Source organism: Cyprinus carpio, chromosome B7 (assembly GCF_018340385.1).
Source record: "Cyprinus carpio isolate SPL01 chromosome B7, ASM1834038v1, whole genome shotgun sequence".
NCBI classification, from domain to species: Eukaryota; Metazoa; Chordata; class Actinopteri; order Cypriniformes; family Cyprinidae; genus Cyprinus; species Cyprinus carpio.
The window spans coordinates 10,397,130-10,420,024 of record NC_056603.1 but is presented as its reverse complement, the minus strand read 5'-3'; the positions used below and the strand labels follow the sequence as shown (position 1 = coordinate 10,420,024).

Here is a 22,895-nt window from a genome sequence, read left to right as displayed (position 1 = left end):
AATGCAAACACCATTTTTCCACAACTTGGCACTGCACAGCGTCTTGATGTCTTCAGAGCCATCTTTATCATTTGGTTTCTGCATAGACCTGGGGCCTGTTTCATAAAATTAATTATAATTCATCATATAGCTAATAATTAAGATAGGCCTACATTAAAATAATATGGTTATACACCAACCTGCAATATCAAGCAGCAAAATTAAAAATAGATGGACGCGGATGATCTGAATGAATCTATATAGTAAGCTAGCTTGTACAGACAGGTCAAGGGAGCAGGTGAAGTGGTCTTTTGGTGTCTCCCTGTGGTCCTGTTTGATATTGTAGCTTGACTGGTGCTTATTTGTATTATGCTGCAAACAATTTTATATGTTTGTTTATTTTTGTGGTACTATCTACTGTACATAAATTGTGAATTATGTTTCAAACAGAGATTATGATTCTCCCACGGCTATGAACAGACAACAAGACAAGCAAAATACCATGTAATTTACTAGAGGTTCTGACAAAATGTTAATTGCTGCAGTCTATTTCATTTTTATTATTTTTTAATTTTTTTAATTATTTATTGCAAAACCTGCATCTGTTCTGTGGCTAATATTAATTTCACAATTATCCTTACACCTTGAGGTCAAGCAGCAGAAGTTACGTGACAATGTACAAATATTACTGGCCCATTTTGGGGTGAACTATTTAAGCAACATTAGTCTTACATGTCACTGTTTGTAACACAGGGCTTTCATCCTTTGCTGGGCTGCTTTAAAAAATGAGGGCATAAATAAAGAGTTTTTGTGTGACTGATCAAGCTTATGAGTTATGCTTTCTCTGTGTTTAGATTTGACTGCAATGGTAATGCAAATACTAACTCTTCAAATTAACTTAAAAATACAAATTTCAACTTTGACTAAAAGTAATATTAATAATGTCTAAATATTTATCAAAATGCATAACCTAATACAAATGACTGTTCGCAAAGGCAATTTGACCAATCATAAATCCGAATCTGCCATCTTGCCCACCAGACAAATCAGATAGACAGGAGAGTAGATTAACTTCAGTGGACTTAAATTTGAAAAATGTTGTGTATTGATGTCTTTTCGCGATTTAAATAAAATGTGTTATGATATTCATTCAAATTTATTTTGTGCTTTAAGTAAATATGATAAAAGACGATTGATTCACATGCTGCTTGAACAGAGGGGCTACTGTGATCTGTCATGGCTCATTAAAGAGCCACAAAATGGTATTTATTGTTTGAATTATGATATGAAAATATTTGAAAGCTGAGACCTTGTTTAATACCAGAAGTAATCTGCTCTGTCTTGTCTGTCGGCGTGTTGTCAGTTTCCTCTTTGCTCCGAAATGTATTTTTTACTGTGTGAGGACACAATGTGTAATGTGAGAGCGAAATGGCTTGTTAGACATAGCAGTGGTTACTAAGGAGGGCAGGTTTTTGCGAAGGGTCATTATGTCTGAAAACAATGTTCCCAGCAACTAGGGAACACAGCCATGTTTATATATAGATACACCATGGTATTAAAGAAGATAAAGTGTTCATAATTTAGAGGTACACATAGTACCGTAAAATATATTTATTTTAGTATTTATTTATTTATTTTTTTCCTGGTCCCGTGCCACCTCATTCAGAAAATCCAGGAGATATTGAAGCACCTCATGTGAATATTGAGTGTTATTTATCACTAAAATCTCTGATGATTATTAGTGAAATAGTACAACAACGTACCAGTTATGCACATGTAATTGTATTGGGTGAGCGTGTGGGTTGTCAGAAAAATATTGTTTATTAAAAAGCTTAAAAGCTTTAAGAATGTATTTCATCATTCTAAATTAACTCATAACCCACTCATATAATTGAGTTGATAGATTGATGAATTTGTCAATATTTCTGAGAGAATTAATTTTTTTTTACGTATGTATTTTATTTTTCTTATTTAATGCATAACATGTTCAGGCATGTAAAGTATAATTATTTTTGTATAATTGTATTTAATTTTGTTGCGAAACAGAATTAATTATTTAACATAGTGTGTCGATGGTTGGCTGACGTCACTTGCGCGCCAGCTCGTGGTGAGAGAGATGCGAGCCGCATTTCGGCTGCTGCCCAATCTTTTCCATCCTCGCCATTTCTTCTTTAAATGAATGCCTGAACTGTTTTGTTGCATTAGGTAAGTCATAATCATTCTTATTTTCCCGCATATGTACATAACAAATTAGTATGTTAATGTAAGATGATGTGGATGATTAATTCTGTTCTTGAAGCAGACAAAGTGCACGAAAAGGACAAATGTAAATTGTTTTGTTATATTAGTAGAAGTGTTAAACATGTTTATACAATCGTTTTTGGGGAAACAATGTTGTAAGTGTAAGTTATCAATGTTATTTGAAGTTAATGAAGTTTGGCTGACGTCACTTGCGCGCCAGCTCGTGGTGAGAGAGATGCGAGCCGCATTTCGGCTGCTGCTTAATCTTTTCCATCCTCGCCATTTCTTCTTTAAATGAATGCCTGAACTGTTTTGTTGCATTAGTGATCATCGGATGCCGTGTGTGCTTGATGAGATCGGACTGATTCATCGCGTCGTGGTCGTTTTGGATTCGCGCCAGAACGGGAGAAACAAGTTGGATTTCACTACGGATGGATTGTGCAATCAGAGGATTCGTTCGTAAGGAAGGAAAAGTTTTTCGTCATCGTTCATTCCGGCAAGGATTCTGTAGGCACTCATACACACACATTGACTGAACTGAGCTAAAACATTTCCTACTTCATTCAGGACTTTGGTATTCATCTACATTTTTTTGTTGTTGTTGTTTTCATAGCATTATTATCTGTATTTTTTTTATCTTCAAACTTATTTGTTGACTGACAGCTTTACTGTTCAGTGACTGAATTGTGATCAAGTAAAGATTTTGTTTTTCTCTTTTTTAGAAAAGGTTTTCAAGTATACTGCAGTGCAGTATAATAAGAAAAAGAGAAAGTTATTGAATACAAAAAGTGCAAACTGACTTCTGTGTATGTGCCTTATTCAAGCAGTTAGTGACTAAATTGAAATCTGAATTGAATGCAAGTGCAGACACATTTTATAAACACATTTTTTTTATTCTGTGTTAAGTGTGAGATCCCGAACCCGAGACTCCAAATTACTGTAGTAGAAATTAATACATATTTGGTGAGCTCAGACCCAGTATGATATTTTTCCTCCTTTTCATTGATACAAATCTGACGTGCGGGTTACAGAAGAGAGAGAGAAAAATTTGGCGCCCAACGTGGGGCTGCACTTGTAATAAATTTTGATCCTAACTGCTTTGAATATATATATATATATATATTTTTTTATCAATACATTTATTGGATTTGATTTCCTCTTTTCTTTTCACAATGGATATGTGCAAGCAACATAATTTTGATCCTGAGAGGTCTGTAATACTTACTAAGGTAGATCCAAACACTACTCTCACAGATGTGAGGAGATTCTTTGACCATCTTGATGAGGTGAAGAAAATAGAGTGGTTAGGTGACAGATCCTCAGGGGAGCTTCTTTGTGAATTTCAGGAGGTTACCACCCCATTGATCGCTGAAGAAGAATATTTGAATGCTAACTGCCAAAATGTATGGGGTGTTGTGCCACTAGATGGTAGATCGATAAAATATGTGCGACGTGACTCTAGTGCTCCAACACCAGTACAGAGAGACACTGTTCAGACTTTGGATGATATGGCAGATCATCTGATGTCGCAGATAGAAAATTTGGCTAAACTACATTGTGTAAATGTAGATGATTTAAGCCAGCAGGTGGTGACTAAGCTCGCACACAAGGCTGACAATGCTGACAGGGGCCCAATAACTTCAACCCCTGTTACAAGAGCATTTAATGATGCAAGGCCTCGAGTGATGCCAACTGTAACCACAAAGTCAGCATCAAAAGTCTCGTTTGCAATTCCAAATGATGCATCCCCTATGGAAGGAAACTTGATAAATGAAACCCCAGTCACTTTTACCATACCACAAGAGGTGCAGCGATTGGTGGTGGAACACGTGGTGAAGCATGACACTGAATATCAGTCACAAGTCCCCTCTACCCCAAAATTAAGAATGTTTTCTGGACATCACCCTAAGCCCAATGGGGAAGTCGATTTCACCACGTGGCAATTATATGCCAGGCAGTTATTTTCAGACACTTCTCTGACAGAGAGGCATAAGAGAAGATACATCTTGGATAGCCTCCTCCCTCCTGCTCTTAATGTTGCTCTTGGGGCAGGTTCCAATGCACCACCAGAAGTGTATGTGCAGGAGCTTGAAAAGGCTTATGGCAGTGTCACCGGTGGAGATGAGCTGTACATTCAGTTTATAGAGACACACCAGAACAGGGGTGAGAACCCTTCTGATTATTTGAGACGGCTTCATTCTCTAATGCAAGAGGTGGTTGAAAAGAAGGGAGTGGTTGGCAAACATTCTGACACTCTACTTCTCAAACAGTTCATCAGAGGGTGCTGGGACGAAGTCCTGATAACTCAGTTGCGTCTTAAAGATTTGTTAACAGATGCATCACAATCTGAATTGAGCTATTCTAGCTTGCTATTCAAACTGAGGTCTTACGAGCATGAAAAGCAGCTTAAGGAGAAACGTATGAATCGCCACTTATGTACACCTCCCACTAGAGCTCAGAGCCAATTGCATGTTACTGTCGACCAAGGATGCACAACAAACCCTGAGGAGGTGCAAGACAGTATGGCATTGACAAGACGTATAAAGGAGCTTGAAGCTGAGGTGGCTAAAGCTAAAGCACAGAAACCAGTCTTGGTGAATAAACAGGAGCATGATCAACTCCAGGCAAGTGGGGCTAAGAAGAAAAGAGGCAAAGAAGGTAAACCATCACACACTGTGCCTCAAAATCAACCTAAGTCACTACCTATTGGAGGATTCTGCTACCGCTGTGGTGAGGACTCTCATTATTTGCAACATTGCACTAACCCTGTGAATGCAGCCTTGGTGCAGCAAAAGTTAGTGCAGAGGCATGAGCAGAGGAGTTCTCCCACCAAAATAACGACACCCACTGCTCATTTAAACTTGGAGTAGCTTCTGTTGTGGAACGAACAGAAGCTGAAGTTGTGAGAAGTTCCATACAAAAGAGTAACCACGTTCCTAATGGTCTAATTGGGGAACCCTGGGAAAGTAAAGCTTGGTTGGATGGGATTGAGTGCCACTGTTTAATCGACACTGGATCCCAAGTGACTTGTGTAGCCGAATCATTTTACAAGCAGTACTTACGCCATAGGAGCATTACCTCTATGGGAGACCTCATTCGGGTTGAGGGAGCTGCGGGACAAATAGTTCCCTACATTGGGTACATCGAAATAGATATACAGTTTCCTAAGTCTGCCTGTGGAACTGATGCAGTGGTTGCTACTCTAGCATTGGTCTGCCCTGATCAGGCCTACAATGCTCGGTTGCCCTTACTAGTGGGTACAAATGTACTCCGCCATCTTGTTCAAGACTGTAGGCTGCTGCAGGAAAATGAGTATCTACAGTATATGCCTATCAGTGCCAATTGGATGGCTGCTTATCGTTTGTGTGACAGTACTTCGACACCCTGTAAACAAGCGCAGCAAACTGCCCCAGTTAGACTGTCAGGCAGGAAGTCTGTAACTATCAGTAAAGGGGAAAAGTGTGAGGTGACCGGGGTGTATCGAGTGAAGGATTGTGGCATGAACAAGACGATGATTATTGATGAGCCATTGATGCATCCTATTCCCGGCGGTTTAGTTGTAGAGTGTAAATTGATACAAGCAGAACTAAGTGCTCGGAATAAAGTCAAAATAGTCATCCGCAATGTTTCAGATCACAATGTGACCCTACAGCCAAAAGGAGTGGTTGCTGAGTGTTCAGTGGTAGACTGGATTAAGTCTGTGCCTCTTTTTGATGATACTGGCACTACACAAGCCACCACATCCCTGATGGCAAACCTTTTGGTTAAGACAGAGGATCCTGTAACTCTGGACTTTGGTGACTCCCCTATTTCTGGGGAGTTCAAAGCTCACATAATTGAAAGAATAAACAGGGAAGTGTCAAGTGCGTTTGCCAGACACGATCTTGATGTGGGACATGTGTCAGGTGTAGCACATCGGATAGAACTAATTGACCACACTCCTTTTAAAGAGCGTACTCGTCGGGTCTCACCTGCTGATTTTGAAGATTTGAGGAAACATCTATTAGATTTGCTTGCTAGTGAGATCATTGAGGAATCTAACAGTCCTTATGCTTCCCCAGTTGTACTGGTGAGGAAGAAAAATGGAGATTTAAGAATGGTGGTTGATTATCGTAAACTCAATAAACTGACTAAAAGAGACGCATATCCTCTCCCAAGGATTGAGGAGACGTTTACTTTGTTATCAGGATCTAAGTGGTTTACGGTCCTAGATTTAAAAAGTGGATACTATCAGTTGGAAGTAGAAGAAAGTGACCGTCCCAAAACAGCATTCACAACGCCATTTGGAAACTGGCAATTTCGACGTTTACCACAAGGACTGACAAATTCTCCTGCAACATTTCAAAGAACCATGGAGAAAGTCATGGCAGGCTTGAATTTGCAGGAAGTCATAGCTTTTCTTGATGACTTAATAATTTTTTCAGACACACTTGAACAGCATGAGGATAGGCTCATGAAGGTTCTCCAAAGGATTTCTGCTTTTGGACTGAAGTTGGCACCTTCCAAGTGTAGATTTTTTCAAACTTCCGTCAAGTATCTGGGGCATGTTATTTCTGCCCAAGGTATACACCCCGATCCAGACAAGATTTCTGCCATAAAGGAATGGCCCATTCCGAAGACTGTTAGGGATCTGAGGGGATTCCTAGGTTTTGCCGGATACTACAGGCGCTTTGTCGAGGGCTATTCCCAGATAGTTAAGCCTCTGAATGCGCTACTTCAAGGCGAATTTTCCACTAGACAGTTGTCACCATCTTATCGTGTTAAGGGTAAAGCGCAGTCTCTAGCTGCGAAGTGGGATAATGAGTGTCAAGTTGCATTCGACACTATCATTCAGAAGCTTACAACTGCACCTGTTCTGGGTTTTGCAGATTGGAAATTACCCTATATTCTTCACACTGACGCCAGCGTCAATGGCCTTGGCGCTGCTTTATATCAAGTTCAGGATGGAAAGACTAGAGTGATTGCCTATGCCAGCCGCGGCCTGTCAAAAAGTGAGAAAAACTATCCTGTGCACAAGTTAGAATATTTAGCCCTTAAATGGGCTGTGTGTGAAAAATTTCACGATTTTCTGTATGGCACAAAGTTCACCGTACTAACTGACAACAACCCGTTAGTGTACGTGCTTACGACGGCTAAGTTGGATGCGGCTGGCCATAGGTGGCTCGCAGCTTTGTCAATGTACGATTTTGATATAAAGTACAGAGTGGGCAAAACTAATGTAGATGCGGATGGGCTATCTCGGCGTCCTCAAGAACCACTTACTGACGATGCAGAGACCATCCAGATAGACGAAAGAATTGCAAGTTTGTTGAGCAAAGCAGAATGTGCATCTAATGAGTTTCAGAAGTTTGGTCAGGGAGAGATCAAAGCCGTGTGTTTGCGACATTCTGTATCTTGTGAGATGCATACTCCACAGCAGTTTGAGGAGGGAGACTCGCTGGAAGGCAGTGTTATCCCATATGCCGCTGTAGAGATGTTACTTTGCGATGAAGATGTAGTTCCTGATGATTTGATAGACCCTGAAGAATTGCCTGGACAGACTGCTCTACCTAGTATGACTCCGGCTGATTGGTACAAGCTACAAAGAGAGGATGTAGCCATTGGTAGGGTAATTAGTTTTGTAGAGTCTGGAGAAACTTTAACTCATGCAGATAGACTCAAAGAGTCGAAAGAAGTGAGTCTAATGCTGAGGGAAAGACCCAGATTAAGTTTTCTAGATGGTGTGCTGTACCGTGTGGTATCCGATCAGTATGGACAAAAATATGGGCAGTTGGTCGTTCCTTCTAGTTTTAGAGACCGAGCTCTTGAAGGAGTTCATGATGAAACTGGGCATATGGGTTATGAAAGAACTTTGGAGCTTGCACGAGCCAGATTTTATTGGCCTAAAATGGCAGAATCTGTGGAGCGAAAGTGCAGAACTTGCGAGCGATGTATCAAGAGAAAGGCCCGTGTTCAAAGGGCTGCAGAGTTAGTGAACATCAAAGCTTATTCTCCCTTGGAGCTAGTCTGTATTGATTACCTTTCATTAGAGCCAGACTCAAGTGACACCCGTAACATCTTAGTCATCACTGACTATTTCACAAAGTACTCGTGGGCATTTCCTACAAAGGACCAAACGGCCAAGACTGTGGCTTCAGTATTGTGGGAGAACTTGATTTGCCATTTTGGTTTCCCAAAAAGAATACATAGTGATCAGGGTGCCAATTTTGAGTCTGAGCTCGTGAAGGAGTTGTGTACAATAGCTGGGGTAAAATCCCGCACTACACCTTATCACCCACGGGGAAACCCGGTAGAAAGGTTTAACCGAACCCTTCTTGATCTACTGGGAACCCTGAGTGATAAGAAAAAGGAACATTGGAGAAAATATGTTCGTCCCCTAGTGCACGCATATAATTGTACTAGGAATGATGCAACTGGTGAGTCTCCTTTTCTTTTAATGTTTGGACGCCAACCTCGTCTTCCAATTGACCTTTGCTTCGGGATTAACCCGAAGGGGTATAATTCCAAAACTCACACTCATTATGTCAATGAGCTGAAGCGAAGACTGAGGTACGCATACCAACTGGCCATTCAAAACACTGAAAAGAGGCAATTGATGAATAAAGCCAGATGGGACAAGAAAGTTACAGTTGCTTCGGTTGATGTTGGCGATCGTGTTTTAGTAAAGAACGTCAACATTCGAAGAAAACACAAGATCGCAGATCGCTGGGAATCCACTGTATATGTGGTGACAAAGCAGCCAAATACAGAAATTCCTGTTTACGTCGTTCAGCCTGAGAATGGTGATGGCCCTGAGCGTATCCTGCACAGAGATCTTTTGCTCCCATGTGGGTTTCTTCCAGCTAGTCTGTCTGAGGATGATGAAGTTCCCGCAGTTGCAGAGACACGTCCACGCAGAGTGCGTAAAAGCCACTTGGAAGAAGAACGTTGTGGTGAAATTGTGGAGGCTGAGAGTCCACATATGTCTCTGAATCCTCACGCCCCAGAGTTTCAGTTGGGGACAACATCGCAAGATGTCACTGATTCCTCCTTGAGTCACATTGAGTCAAACGATCATGAGGTTGAAATGAATGCAAGTGACTTGCTAAGAGATGAACTTGTTGAGAGTGAGATCCAAGAGGCTTGTGAGACGGAAGTACCGCACGATGTTTCATCTTTAGTGGAGGAAGGTGCTGATGCGTCAGTACAACATGAGTTGAGTGCTGAAGAGAGACATGATTCTCTTTTTGGGCTGAGAAGGTCCCAAAGAGAAAAGAGACCCCCAAGTAAATTGAAGGATTATATTGGTTGGAAAGCGCAATGTGTGCGGCAAAGTGTAAATGTAGAATCACAACCCAACTATTTCAGTCAAGTACTTGAAATAATGCAACAGCAGATGAGAGTGCAACAAACTCAAGGGGAACTGTTGTTTAGCCTTATGGGTCATGTTTCAAATTAAATCTCCAAACTCAGAGTGAACTTTTGTTTAGCCTTAAGGGTCAGACAATTAATTAAGTATCTGATGAGGACATCAGAGTTTTGAGCAGGGGAGGATGTAACCCACTCATATAATTGAGTTGATAGATTGATGAATTTGTCAATATTTCTGAGAGAATTAATTTTTTTTTACGTATGTATTTTATTTTTCTTATTTAATGCATAACATGTTCAGGCATGTAAAGTATAATTATTTTTGTATAATGTATTTAATTTTGTTGCGAAACAGAATTAATTATTTAACATAGTGTGTCGATGGTTTGCTGACGTCACTTGTGCGCCAGCTCGTGGTGAGAGAGATGCGAGCCGCATTTCGGCTGCTGCTTAATCTTTTCCATCCTCGCCATTTCTTCTTTAAATGAATGCCTGAACTGTTTTGTTGCATTAGGTAAGTCATAATCATTCTTATTTTCCGCATATGTACATAACAAATTAGTTTGTTAATGTAAGATGATGTGGATGATTAATTCTGTTCTTGAAGCGGACAAAGTGCACGAAAAGGACAAATGTAAATTGTTTTTGTTATATTAGTAGAAGTGTTAAACATGTTTATACAATCGTTTTTGGGGAAACAATGTTGTAAGTGTAAGTTATCAATGTTATTTGAAGTTAATGAAGTTTTGCTGACGTCACTTGTGCGCCAGCTCGTGGTGAGAGAGATGCGAGCCGCATTTCGGCTGCTGCTTAATCTTTTCCATCCTCGCCATTTCTTCTTTAAATGAATGCCTGAACTGTTTTGTTGCATTAGTGATCATCGGATGCCATGTGTACTTGATGAGATCGGACTGATTCATCGCGTCGTGGTCGTTTTGGATTCGCGCCAGAACGGGAGAAACAAGTTGGATTTCACTACGGATGGATTGTGCAATCAGAGGATTCGTTCGTAAGGAAGGAAAAGTTTTTCGTCATCGTTCATTCTGGCAAGGATTCTGTAGGCACTCATACACACACATTGACTGAACTGAGCTAAAACATTTCCTACTTCATTCAGGACTTTGGTATTCATCTACATTTTTTTTGTTGTTGTTGTTTTCATAGTATTACTATTATCTGTATTTTTTTTTTATCTTCAAACTTATTTGTTGACTGACAGCTTTACTGTTCAGTGACTGAATTGTGATCAAGTAAAGATTTTGTTTTTCTCTTTTAGAAAAGGTTTTCAAGTATACTGCAGTGCAGTATAATAAGAAAAAGAGAAAGTTATTGAATACAAAAAGTGCAAACTGACTTCTGTGTATGTGCCTTATTCAAGCAGTTAGTGACTAAATTGAGATCTGAATTGAATGCAAGTGCAGACACATTTTATAAACACATTTTTTTATTCTGTGTTAAGTGTGAGATCCCGAACCCGAGACTCCAAATTACTGTAATAGAAATTAATACATATTTGGTGAGCTCAGACCCAGTAGATATTTTTCCTCCTTTTCATTGATATAAATCTGACGTGCGGGTTACACTAACATCTTAAAACTCCATATTCTTTCAGTTATGTTTTAATCAGTGTACTCATGTACTGATCCAGTTATTATGCAGAAATTTACAGGACATTCTCAAACTGTGCAAACATTTACGTTTTTATTTTTTTGTAGAATTTTACAGATTATGCATAACACATTTTCAAAGCTAAAAGCTCAGATAGAAAACAATTTAATATTAAAATTTTCTCATTTGGCTAATAGCAGCTGCATACACTCCGCCTTTCAGATGAATATGTATTACACCGCTTTTTCATTGTTTATTTTGTACAGTATCTGGATTGTAAATTCAATCATTGTAATTAAAGGGTGAGATGATCATTGGTGCTGAATCTTTACCAGTATCATCAGGAAAGGGGCAAAATATGGATATATCCTATTAGTGAAAGACTGACCAGTGAAAGAGTAGATATGAGATCTGGACTCCACATCATAGAAGGAGACCAGACCCTCCTCGTAATCCACAAACACCCCCACCTTCTGTGGCTTCACTCTCAGAGACAGAAGCACATAGGAATCAGCACAAGCCCAATATTCATTCTCATTCCACAGACCCACAGTCCAGTATCCATTCTGAGGACTCACTCTGATCTTTCCCTTCCTGTTAATAGATTCTCTGGCCACTCCTAAATCCCACTTACTCTTTCCCTTCAGCTGCACTTCAAAATAAAATCTTCCTGACAAGAATCCCTCTTTTCCCAGGACAGAGGCACACTTATCAAACCGCTCTGGGTAATCAAATCTCCATGTCTCACTTGTTTTCCATCATTAGACAGAATGAGATTTGGATGAGCTGTATTAGAATTCAGAGTCACATCCACTGAGAGAGAAATTAGATAATACATTTTAACAAAGATCTCCAAATGCTGACAATTGTTTGGCAGAATGAAATGTAAACTATCACTATACTATGTACTGTATGTGACACATTGTACCTGCATACTGCTACATCTTCCTCAACACTGTGAAGTAAAACAATAATACAAAGATTTTCTCATTTTTGTATAAAACCTGTTGTATGTGTCTCATACGTAATTTTACAAATTAGCATCTAATGATCTGTGTGCTGTATTTGATATTGACCTACCAGTTTGACTGAGTTTCTGGTCTAGAGTTTCCTGCAGCTGAGTCAGGGCCCTCCTCAGAGTCTCCACACTCACATCAGTGTTCATACTGATCTCAGGCCAGTTCCTGGTGTGTGGAGGACTGCACAGGGATGGATCAATCTACAGCAGGAGAGAGGAGAAATCCCTCAGCTTGAGGAGTGTGAGTGTTGTTCTGTGATGTGAGCAGACAGAGAGACACTGACCTGTAGGAGCTGGAGGTGATCCTCAGTGTGTAAGAGATGATCCAGCTCAGTGTCTCTCATCTTGAGCTCAGAGATTTTCTGCTTCTCCTCCATCATCCCCAGCAGCTCAGCCTGACATCTCTCAATGGAGCGCATCAGATCACTGAAAAGCTCAGCATTAGCTGCTTTCTCTTGCTCTGTGCTTTTCTGAAAAGTTATATTTTTAAATAATTGGCTTCATTTACAGTTACAAACTAAAACATTATTCATTAAAGATTTAACATCGTCAGCTCACTTTTCTGAGTTCTGCTAAGTATTTAATGTCTTGAATCTTTTTAGTTCTGTCCAGGATCATCTGCTGCACGTCTTTCTGTGTCTTCATTAGCCGAGTCTATAGACAGACAGAAACAAAGAAACATTTGATCACATCAGCATTTTTCATCTTCTGACAAAAGATCTAATTGCATTATTTAAAATGAGGTTATTGGAATTAAGTTTCAATGTTAGTAACTCTCGCCTTTTTCTCTTTACTCTCCTCCTCCCTCCATCAGTGCAAAACACACACACACACACACACACACACACACACACACACACACACACACACACACACACGTGTCTGATCATCTCAACTCAACTCAACTCTCATTGATCAGTGAACACATCCAGAGACACTGAACACTGAAGCTCCTCATCCAGAGGACCACTGGAGGATGACAAAGCTGAAATCAAGAGAAATAATAAAAATGTATCACCTCAAGTTTATGTCTACACATTATGGAGTTTTTTTTTTTTTTTATGTATTACATTAACTGCAATGTCATTATATAAAGCACATGAGTACTGACTGTTACTATTACAGTAGGACATTAGAATTAAAATGCTCAAAGTTCATTAGGAATCTGCTTGTTGTTATGCACATCACTTACAGTAATGAACAATATGGATGCCCATGTCTTTGCAGCACAGCATCCATGTTCAGAAGCTGATCATGTTTAGTATGTTGTCTCCATCTTGTGGACAAAGATTTTCAAGGTTAAGTAACAGAGAAAATTACAGACTACACTACTGGTAATAATTAACAACAATGACTTTTATTTGCCTTATTCAATAATAAATTGTGAAATAATTTGTATTATTATATAATAACTTACAGAGTAAAATTCCTTATATGGGACTTTGAGATGAATACATTTTCTGAAAGCTGAATTAATAAGCTATCCATTGATGTATTAGGATATGATAGGATAATATTTGGCCGAGATACAACTATTTGAAAGTCTGGAATCTGAGGGTGCAAAAAATCTAAATATCGAGAAAATCGCCTTTAAATATGTCCAAATGAAGTTCTTAGCAATGCATATTACTAATCAAAAATTAGGTTTTGATATATTTACGTTATCTTCATAGAACATCATCTTTACTTAATATCCTAGTAATTTTTGGCCTAAAAGAAAAATAGATAGTATTTTTGGCTATTGCTACAAATATACCCATGCTACTTATGACTGGTTTTGTGGTCCGGGGTCACGTATACGACTGGAAATTTGAGAGCTTTGGCTAACCCAGAGTTTCACAAGCATTCATGTATTTATGGGGGAGCTAGAAACACTTGACATCAGGCAGTGTCCCAATTTAGGGCAATTCACCCTACTCAATATTAAGTGCAATATTAATGCACTGCTGAACGTGAATTTATTATTTTATATGAACACACACTCAGTTCACACACATTCATACCAACAACAACTGAACCGATCTATCATATAATGGCCCTTCACACTGACATAAAGGAATAGGCAACAATGCATTGAACACCATTGGGAGTGAAACTATATAACTTGATTCTATGCTGTACATTGTCAAAATACTGTTTGCAAGTCTAATTAGTAAGGCACATTTATAAAGTCTTTGCTCTGAATGGTCTTGATGAAGTTGCGATTTTCCCAGTCCACTTCCATCTTGCATTTTTTATTTATTTTTTTAAATAAAAAGCGTCAGTGTGAATGGCTCCTCAGAACGCACAACATCTGATTACTGAGGCAAAACATAACACATCTTGTAATGGAGAAAATTATCCTGAATTTGCTAACATTGAAATAAATGTTACAAACAACATAGGAACTTTAACCTTAACCATGTAATAGTTGTGTTAAAGCAACTATATAATCACATTACCGCCTAAAATCATTGTGTAGTGAAAACAGACTTTGTGAGAGGGGTTTCAGTGCCTCTGTTTGGAGGCAAAACATGTTGCGCATGCACACCTAACACTACCGACAGAAAAGGAGAAATTTCATGGCCTATGGAAGGATGTTGGTGTAATTGAATTTGCCCTCTACAAGTGTAATGATTCACCATGCGGCTGTTCTCACATAATCATCTATTAAATACCAATTTGCATCTACTTCAGTTCATGTAGGCTAGTGACTAGGATCTCATGATAACTGCACAACTTCTGTGAACCTGTGTGAGTACTGAGATTTTTCTTTTGTTTTAGGATTTAATGCTGATTGTTTGGCTTTGGTTAAATATTAAAATAATTAGATTTGGCATAATTAATAATTGCAATTAAATATTCGTCTCCCATGTAACATGGCCAAAATGTTGCCAGACAACAATTAAACTTAGTGCATTCATTTCATTTGTTTTAAGTTTACAGATGTTTGTTGTATTTTTCATTCAAAAATGGCTTTTTTTGTTGTTGTTGTATTTTTCAAAATTAGTATAGAAACTGGAGTTTGTTTTCTCTCATGAGTGAGTGGGTCCTCTGTGTTTTCCAATCAGATTTTAGAGCAGAAACAATTTGTAATCATTTCTATGCTACTACAAATAGAACAGACAGGAATATTGGATGATTTTGTGCTTGGCTTTTGAATTATAAGTATTGTACAATTATGCCCAGAAGGTTTTACAAACAGAGGCCACGTTTTGTTTTAGATTAGTACGAAAACCAGTAGTACCAAGTACCAATTTTCCATTAGAAAGATTTCATTACTTTTTACATTAGGGGTAACATTAGGGCTACATTGGTTACCTGAAAGTGTATGTTGGCTGTGGGCTGTGCAAATGTTGAAAACTGCTTGGCTCACACATTTATTCTTTTAGCTGAAATAACTTTATGTCCATAGATTAACAATATGGAAAATGAAAGCAATTCTGTCCAGTTTGAGTAGCAATGTACAAAAGAGAAACTAAAAAAAATAAAAAAAAAATAAAAAAAAAAATAATAATAATAATAATATTTTAGTGCAAAGACATCCTTTTTTGTCATCTTCGACAGCAGGTGGCGCTGAAGTATGTGTTTTATACTGTATGCTGAACTGCAAACTGAATTTTAAAGTGAACACTAGTACTGTTTTACGGAAAAAGTTAGTGAAGAGATGTGTTTACATCTGTTTCACCCACATCATTGATTTTTTTTATTTTTTTTTATTTTTACTTTTAATTAAAAAATAGGATGTGTGAAATTTTAATCAGTATTTTTTTTTAAATGTCATGCATTTCAGAGATGTGAGATGCTGTCAGTTGTGCTACTGCAGTTAAAAAAGTCATATTTTATTCATTGTAATCCCAGTTGAAAACATACTGCTGATGCATTGGTTATCTTGACAGTACATGACTACATGGCCATTTCAAGGAATGCCTATTAATCTGCATTTTGTCTTATGACAAGGCCTAATTTGTGTCAGGGTATCAAGTGCTTTCTTTACTATTGGCTGTTTAATAATGCAGTGGACAATATGTTGGCAGCATGTGCTCGTCTCTGTAGGCTCCAGCAGGCCTACTTCAACTGAAGAGCACTATGCTTAACTTACCTGAGAGTTCATCTACCATTAGAATTGAAGAACCCTGCAACAACACACTCGCACAACACTCACACAAACAGCTATAGCAGCAGCTCACACACACACGGCTGTGCTTGAAGTGAATTAAAATAGTGAGGACGCAGCATTATGTAAATGAAGGCCCATTCCCCTCTCCAGCTCTCGGAAAATTGTATGATGTGTTACAATGACACCAGAGTGAATGGAAGGGCACGGTCTCAGGTTCCCATCAGCAGCATTTCCTCATCTGCTGCCATCTTACTATCCTTGTTTCTCTTGCCCTATGCTTTCCTTTATTAGATGTGCCTGCCAACCCCACAACAAGTATTTGCGCTTGCACAAGAGAGAAATTTCTTTATTTATTTATTTTATTTTTATATATTTATTTTATTAGTTTATTTGACAGGGACCGTGCACAGTTCAGGCCCTGTACCAGAGTTAGCTGTACAGCTAATTTACATCTGTGGTCCCTGGGCAAGCTCAGTCTGAATATTTGACAAACCGAGATGTGTAAGACGCATTTTTAGAGTGTGGAAAAAGCCAGGTCAGTTTGAATAAATAAATAGATTTTTGTTCAATATGTTAGTAAAGGCAATGCTTAAGATAATAATCCTAATTGACAAGGATTACTTTGTAAGAATAATGATTAGTTTCATTTTTGTAGTCTATCCTTGATTCATAAAGTGGTCAGTATCTAGGCACTTTTTATAATCTTTAGCATATTTCTTGTCCCATTATGTTTTTATTATGGAAACATATGGTACCTTAATGAATGGTAGAAACTATATAGTTTGTTAAAGGGATAGGTCACCTCAAAATAGCATTTATTCATCGTTGTTAATGTTATTTATTAAAAAATACAGTTGGTTAATTGTTCATTCATTTTCAGAATGCATTAACGGTAACAGATACAAGTTTTGATTTTAAAAATCTAATATTAAATGTTTAAACAATCATTAAGATTAATAAATGCTTTAAACATATTATTCATTGCTAGTTCATGTTAAATAATGTAGATAACTAATGACATGATTTTTTACGTTCCACGGTACAGGGTTGGAATGACAGGAGTGAGTAAATGACTTTCAGTTTTCATTTTGAGATGAACTATCCATATAAGAGGTGTGCTGTTACTTTAAGTGATTAAGGGACTTATTTTCACTTGGCAGAAAATCAAATAGGCCAACAAAAGACTTAGGGTACAGACAACAACATTGTCAAAATGATCCCCGTTCACATCTTTGACAACTAAAATGCAGTATTATGCATGCAAGTGTATAGCTGGGGGTGTCAGTTTGTAAAGAAACTTCAGGTGCCTATAGAAATTAACACTTTTGTAGATGATAATGGCATCTGTTTCAAAAACTTGCATTTTGAGACCCGTTTTCAAAAGATTGTGTTTTTAGGCCCTCGATATGCTGTTGTCATGTAAATGAATTGGTAAAGAAAAATAAAAAATTAAAAAATAAAAAAGTTTTAAACATTTTCTGTCTTTAGATGAAAATGGTGTTGTATAACCGGCCCCTTAACCTTCATTTGATGGAGTGTTTTGAGCTGTATATAGTGACCAGAATATTGTGGGGAGTGGGGACTTTGTGGTGGGATATGATTGTTTGGGTGAGTAGGCCTTTTTGCATCCTTCCAGAAGACCTGAGCAACCATTTACCAACTCCCTAAGAAGCATTCATAAGCATCTTGGCAGTGAGTATTGCATAGGCAAGCACCACTCAAATTTTCTTCAATTTCTCATTTCCTCAAATTAAATTTTTCTCTCGTTTCTAGACCCTTTATTTCAAAGCCCCTTAAGTTCAGTACCGTCATCCCCCTTTGATCAGCCATTCAGATGCACTGAGAGTGAATGTGAGAGGAGCGCTTCTCCAAGCGTGTGGGTCACAGCACAATCCTATTGTTCTAAATTGGCCGGCTTGCTCTCACGCTACACTGGGAAGGCAGTGCAATGAAGTTATGAGAATAAGTGAGGTCAAAATCCTAGCAATAAACAAGAACTTAATCCGGTTATCTATAAAGGGCAGGGTTAGAGGAAGAGCGGTACAATATAGTAGAAAGGGAGCTGCTTGCTTTTATACGAACACACACATACACACACCTGGGCTTTGTTCTGCGGTGGCTGGTCATACATCTAACAGCCCCCAGTTTCCATTTACCTCCAGATTGCTGGCGACCGCTGACCCGGCGACCCCAATCCGCAGAGGGCCCTGAGGAGGGCCCATCAATACTGGCAGCAGCTTGTTTTGTCTGCCCTGCTGGATAAATGATGCCATTGGCTGGTACACACACTAACACACATCATCTCGACTCGCAGACTTGATGGAGTGAGGCCTTGTGGTAAAGAGGCCTTGCATTTGGGACGTCGGCCAATTTTGCAGACCTTGCTCGAGTGCGGCGAGATGCCATAGGGGGCTCTGGATGACAAACCCCCTCCCTCTCCTTTTCTCGTTCGCTCTTTGCTTCTCTACATGCGCCGTGCCCTCTTCTCCCTCGGCCCTCCTTGTTACAGATGCAGCAGATTTAGTTAAGGGCGCCCTGGATCTCGAACCGTACTGACCCAGGTCCCTCGTTGCTGTCAGAGTAATGTATTCATCTCATCCTCCGGCCGGCCCTTGGGTCGCTGCCTTATCTATCCAGCGTTTGTACCGCTGTCAACTTGCTGGCCGGAACCCATAAGTTCTCACTCTGCCGAGGGAAAGCAAGCGGATGTTGTTCATGTAAGCTCCACTAGAGGTTGATTGTTCTTAATATGAGGAACAATCTTATTGAAGATGAGGATATTATTTGATATATCCCACTAACATACTGGCCTTACTATTCCTGCAGTACTACAAATTGTTCTTGTTTAGTTTCATGCACTGACTGACTTTGATTTTTGGTTCATTGAAGTCTTTACCTTGAATCATGTGACTTAGTTTCTTTTTTTACAGTAAGTGTTTTATCATTTAATTAATCATTTGCTTTTATCAGCTCACAAACCCTCTGCAGTCCACTTGCGAACCCCAGTTTGGGAAACTCTGGTTTAGATGTGGAAAGTCTCATTATAGGAATAGTTCAACCAAAAATTAGAATGTGCTAACAATTTATTCACCCTCAGGCCATCCAAGTTGTATATGAGTTTGTTTCTTCTTCAGAACAGATTTGGAGAAATTTAGCATTACATGACAAATGGATCATCTGCAGTGAATGATTGCCGTCATATTGAGAGTCCGAACCACTGATAAATACATCACAATAATCCACAAGTAATCCACACCACTCCAATCCATCAATTAACGTCTTGTGAAATGAAAAGCTATGTGTTTGTAATAAACAAATCCATCAGCATGTTTTTAACCTCAACCTTCTGCTTCCAGCTAAAATGCGAGTCCTCTGTCCATAATATTGCTTTCCCAATTGGAAAAAAATGGTCTTGTCTGAATTAAGAAAGAAATATGCACAGAGCAACCACTGTCTACAAGTGAAAACCATCCAAAACAGTTCTAAACAAATTTGTCAGAGGATTTTGATGTGAGAGGACAACAGTGAATGGACTTTTTCACTGGAGGTGAAAGTGTTATTATGGATTCGTATTTTGGGGAGAAGCGGTGGTTTAAAGTTAAATGCTTTGATGGATTTGTTTCTTACAAACGTGCAGCTTTTCACGTCAAAAGATGTTAATTGATGGACTGGAGTGTTGTGGATTACTTATGTTTTTATCAGCTGTTTGGACTCTCATTCTGATGGCACCCATTCACTGCAGAGCATCCATTGGTGAGGAAGTGACGTAATCCTAAATTTCTCTGATAAACAAAAAAACTCATCTACATCTTGGATGACCTGAAGGTGGGTACATTTTCATCAAATGTTCATTTTCAGGTGAACTATTCCTTTAAATTCTATTCAGAATCCTCCATGCAGTTTTTAGTATTTCATCAACCTCTTTACAGTCCTTAATTCTTTACTTTCTCAAAGTTTTTATCTTTCTTTGATAATGGCCACTTTTCCTGCAGCCTTAAAGTCGCAAAGGCCCACATCCACACTGAAAAGTTTTGAGAATGATTTAAATGCAAGAGTGAATTCTGTGTATGTTTGGAACATAAATCACTCCAGAAATGCAATATTTAATAACATAGTGATAACCATAGCAACTATGCGTCTGTAAACAAGAAACATGAATGCCAACACTTTAACCAGTGTGGTATCTGCTATTGTTGACCAAAGTTACTTTGTGACAAAAGACATATAATCTTTGGCAATTGTAGAGACACTGTTTTGTTTGTGCTCATAAAGCTCCTTTTTTAACCAACACATTCTGTTTGCTTTGTTGCCATTTCTACTAATAAAAGCCTTTGGACTTCTTATTTTTGCATAAATTAGCTTAAAAAATTGGAAGTTTCATGAGAAGTATTTATTTAATTATTTATTTTTTAGCCATACTGTTGCATGAAAACTGCATATTCAGACAAACTACTTTTAGACCTACTGCTTTTATCATATAGTGTACTAGTAGGGATGTATGCATATTTGGATGAAGACTGTCAAAATGTGTGAATTAATCTAGACTTGTTACTCTCTCCTTCCCTCTGATGCATTCAGCTTTGTACACACTACCTGAATTGATTGCACTTGTTTGTGAGATTTGGCTCTGGCAGTTTGTAAGGCAACTTCTAGCATGAATCTTCGTATGTAGTCAAATGTCACTTTCAGTCTTGCTCTGAGAAAACAGGCTCAAAGCAAAGGTGAAAGAAGTCAAAATGTGTCAGCGCTTAGATGCTAACACAAATCCCTATACCTCACCTGCCCTCCTCCTTATGCCCTCACCTTTCCATGGTCAGGTGTACTACAATGCCTCTGTCAGTTGTAGCAGAGTGGACTGCAGTTAATTAAGCACATGAATCCCTTAATATAATCAATTTTAATTAAACTGAATTTTAATCGGAGTGGGGGGAGACGGAGTGCGTCTGGCAAGGGAGGTTGTTAGCGCAGTGTAATCCATGTGCTGTCAGTGCAGCTTCTCTCCTTTTTTCCCCCCATACTCCCCATCCGTTCTCTCTATCCTTTTCTTTTTCAGTTCAGATTTGCTAGTACCTAATTAATATGGATAGGGCATTAAGCCTTTTGGACTCTGGCGACTCTCATTTCATGACTATTAATGATTTTAATGAACTGCACTAATAAGACAGTTTTTCTCGGCCATGCTTTCAAGAGCAATCCACTGTGTATTCAGAGAGGAATGGGGTTTATTGGAATGAAATGATCAGTATAAATCATTTTGTACACATACAGGGACATACTTGCACATAAATACACAGCCTCCAGACAAAAAAAAAAAAGAAAGATATTAAATTGGTAATAAATAGTAATTTGATGAGATTCCACATAAGGAGAATTTAAATAGCATATTATGGGGAAGACAGGGGTTTGTTGACACATGGGAAGTTGTCAGAAGGGATGTGTTTAAGAAACCCTCTTAGATTAGAATAAGTTGTGTGTATTCTGCCTCCTAAATCAATCATATTTTTGTTATAGCTGTCGGGTAAAAAAGTGAATGCAGTAAATTCAAGAATGTTGGGGTCAAATCTTTATATCTTGTAATTGTATATCATTTATTTCTGTTGAGCACAAAAATGATTTGATTGATTTTTGTTGAATAATTTCTTAATTAACTAATTAATTACTATGATAATATACTACCTAGTGTGACAATAAAAAATAATCTCTCTCTCTCTCTCTCTCTCTCTCTCTCTCTATATATATATATATACATACAGTATATGTGTGTGTGTGTGTTTGTGTGTGTGTGCATGAATATTTCACCTTTTAGTTTTGTGTGCTACCTTAATATCTTAATATGTCAGGAAAACCTGGAAAAAAAATCATGTACTTTGACGCATTTTTAAAATACAAATTGTAATAAATTTCCTCTCTCAAAATGAAGGTGGATGAGTTGTACTGAAGCCAACTTACAGTGATAATGAAAAGGAAGTCTTTACCACAGAAAACCTTGATTTGAATAGCTTTAATATCCAAACTGAAGAAGCGAAGGCTTTTGATATTTTTGAAAAACCTGCACTTTGTAATAGGTGACTGCTGCTCTTCTGTTTCTTTAATTGGGACAATCATTAGGCTAATCATTTGAAGAAACACAAAATAGCTAGGCACAGCTTCCTGACCTCCTGGGATTGAAGCACACTCATTTATCATTACAAACGCTGCTTTGAGCGATATATATTGGGAAGAATTAGCAAGGTCAGGAAATTTTTAAGTCCGTTTTTTTTTCTTTTTCCTTTTTAAATTTCACATTGAATTTGAATTAATGGCTCTGGATTTTCTTAATTTTGCTGTTAACAAAACCAAACATCCACACAAAGCCGGAGGGTCGCAGCCCAGAGTTATAGATCAAGGACATTCATGAGTGGCTAACTCAAGGATGTGATGGGGTTATAACTTCTACTGAAATAGTCATAGTAACATTTGGCATGGGTTAAATGATTTATTAAAGGAAATATTGTACATAAATAATTGTACATAAATTGTGTTTGTGGAAATGGCTTTCACTGGGATGTGAAGGGCTGATGATAAGTGAAAAGAGTTGTTTCCGCTTCATGCACTTGGAAA

General features: G+C 38.4%; 1 pseudogene; it reads right to left on the bottom strand.

Moving 5' to 3' along the window:
* Positions 1-11,460: 11,460 nt before the first annotated feature.
* On the bottom strand, positions 11,461-18,568 carry LOC109112955 (annotated as a pseudogene).
* Positions 18,569-22,895: the final 4,327 nt, after the last annotated feature.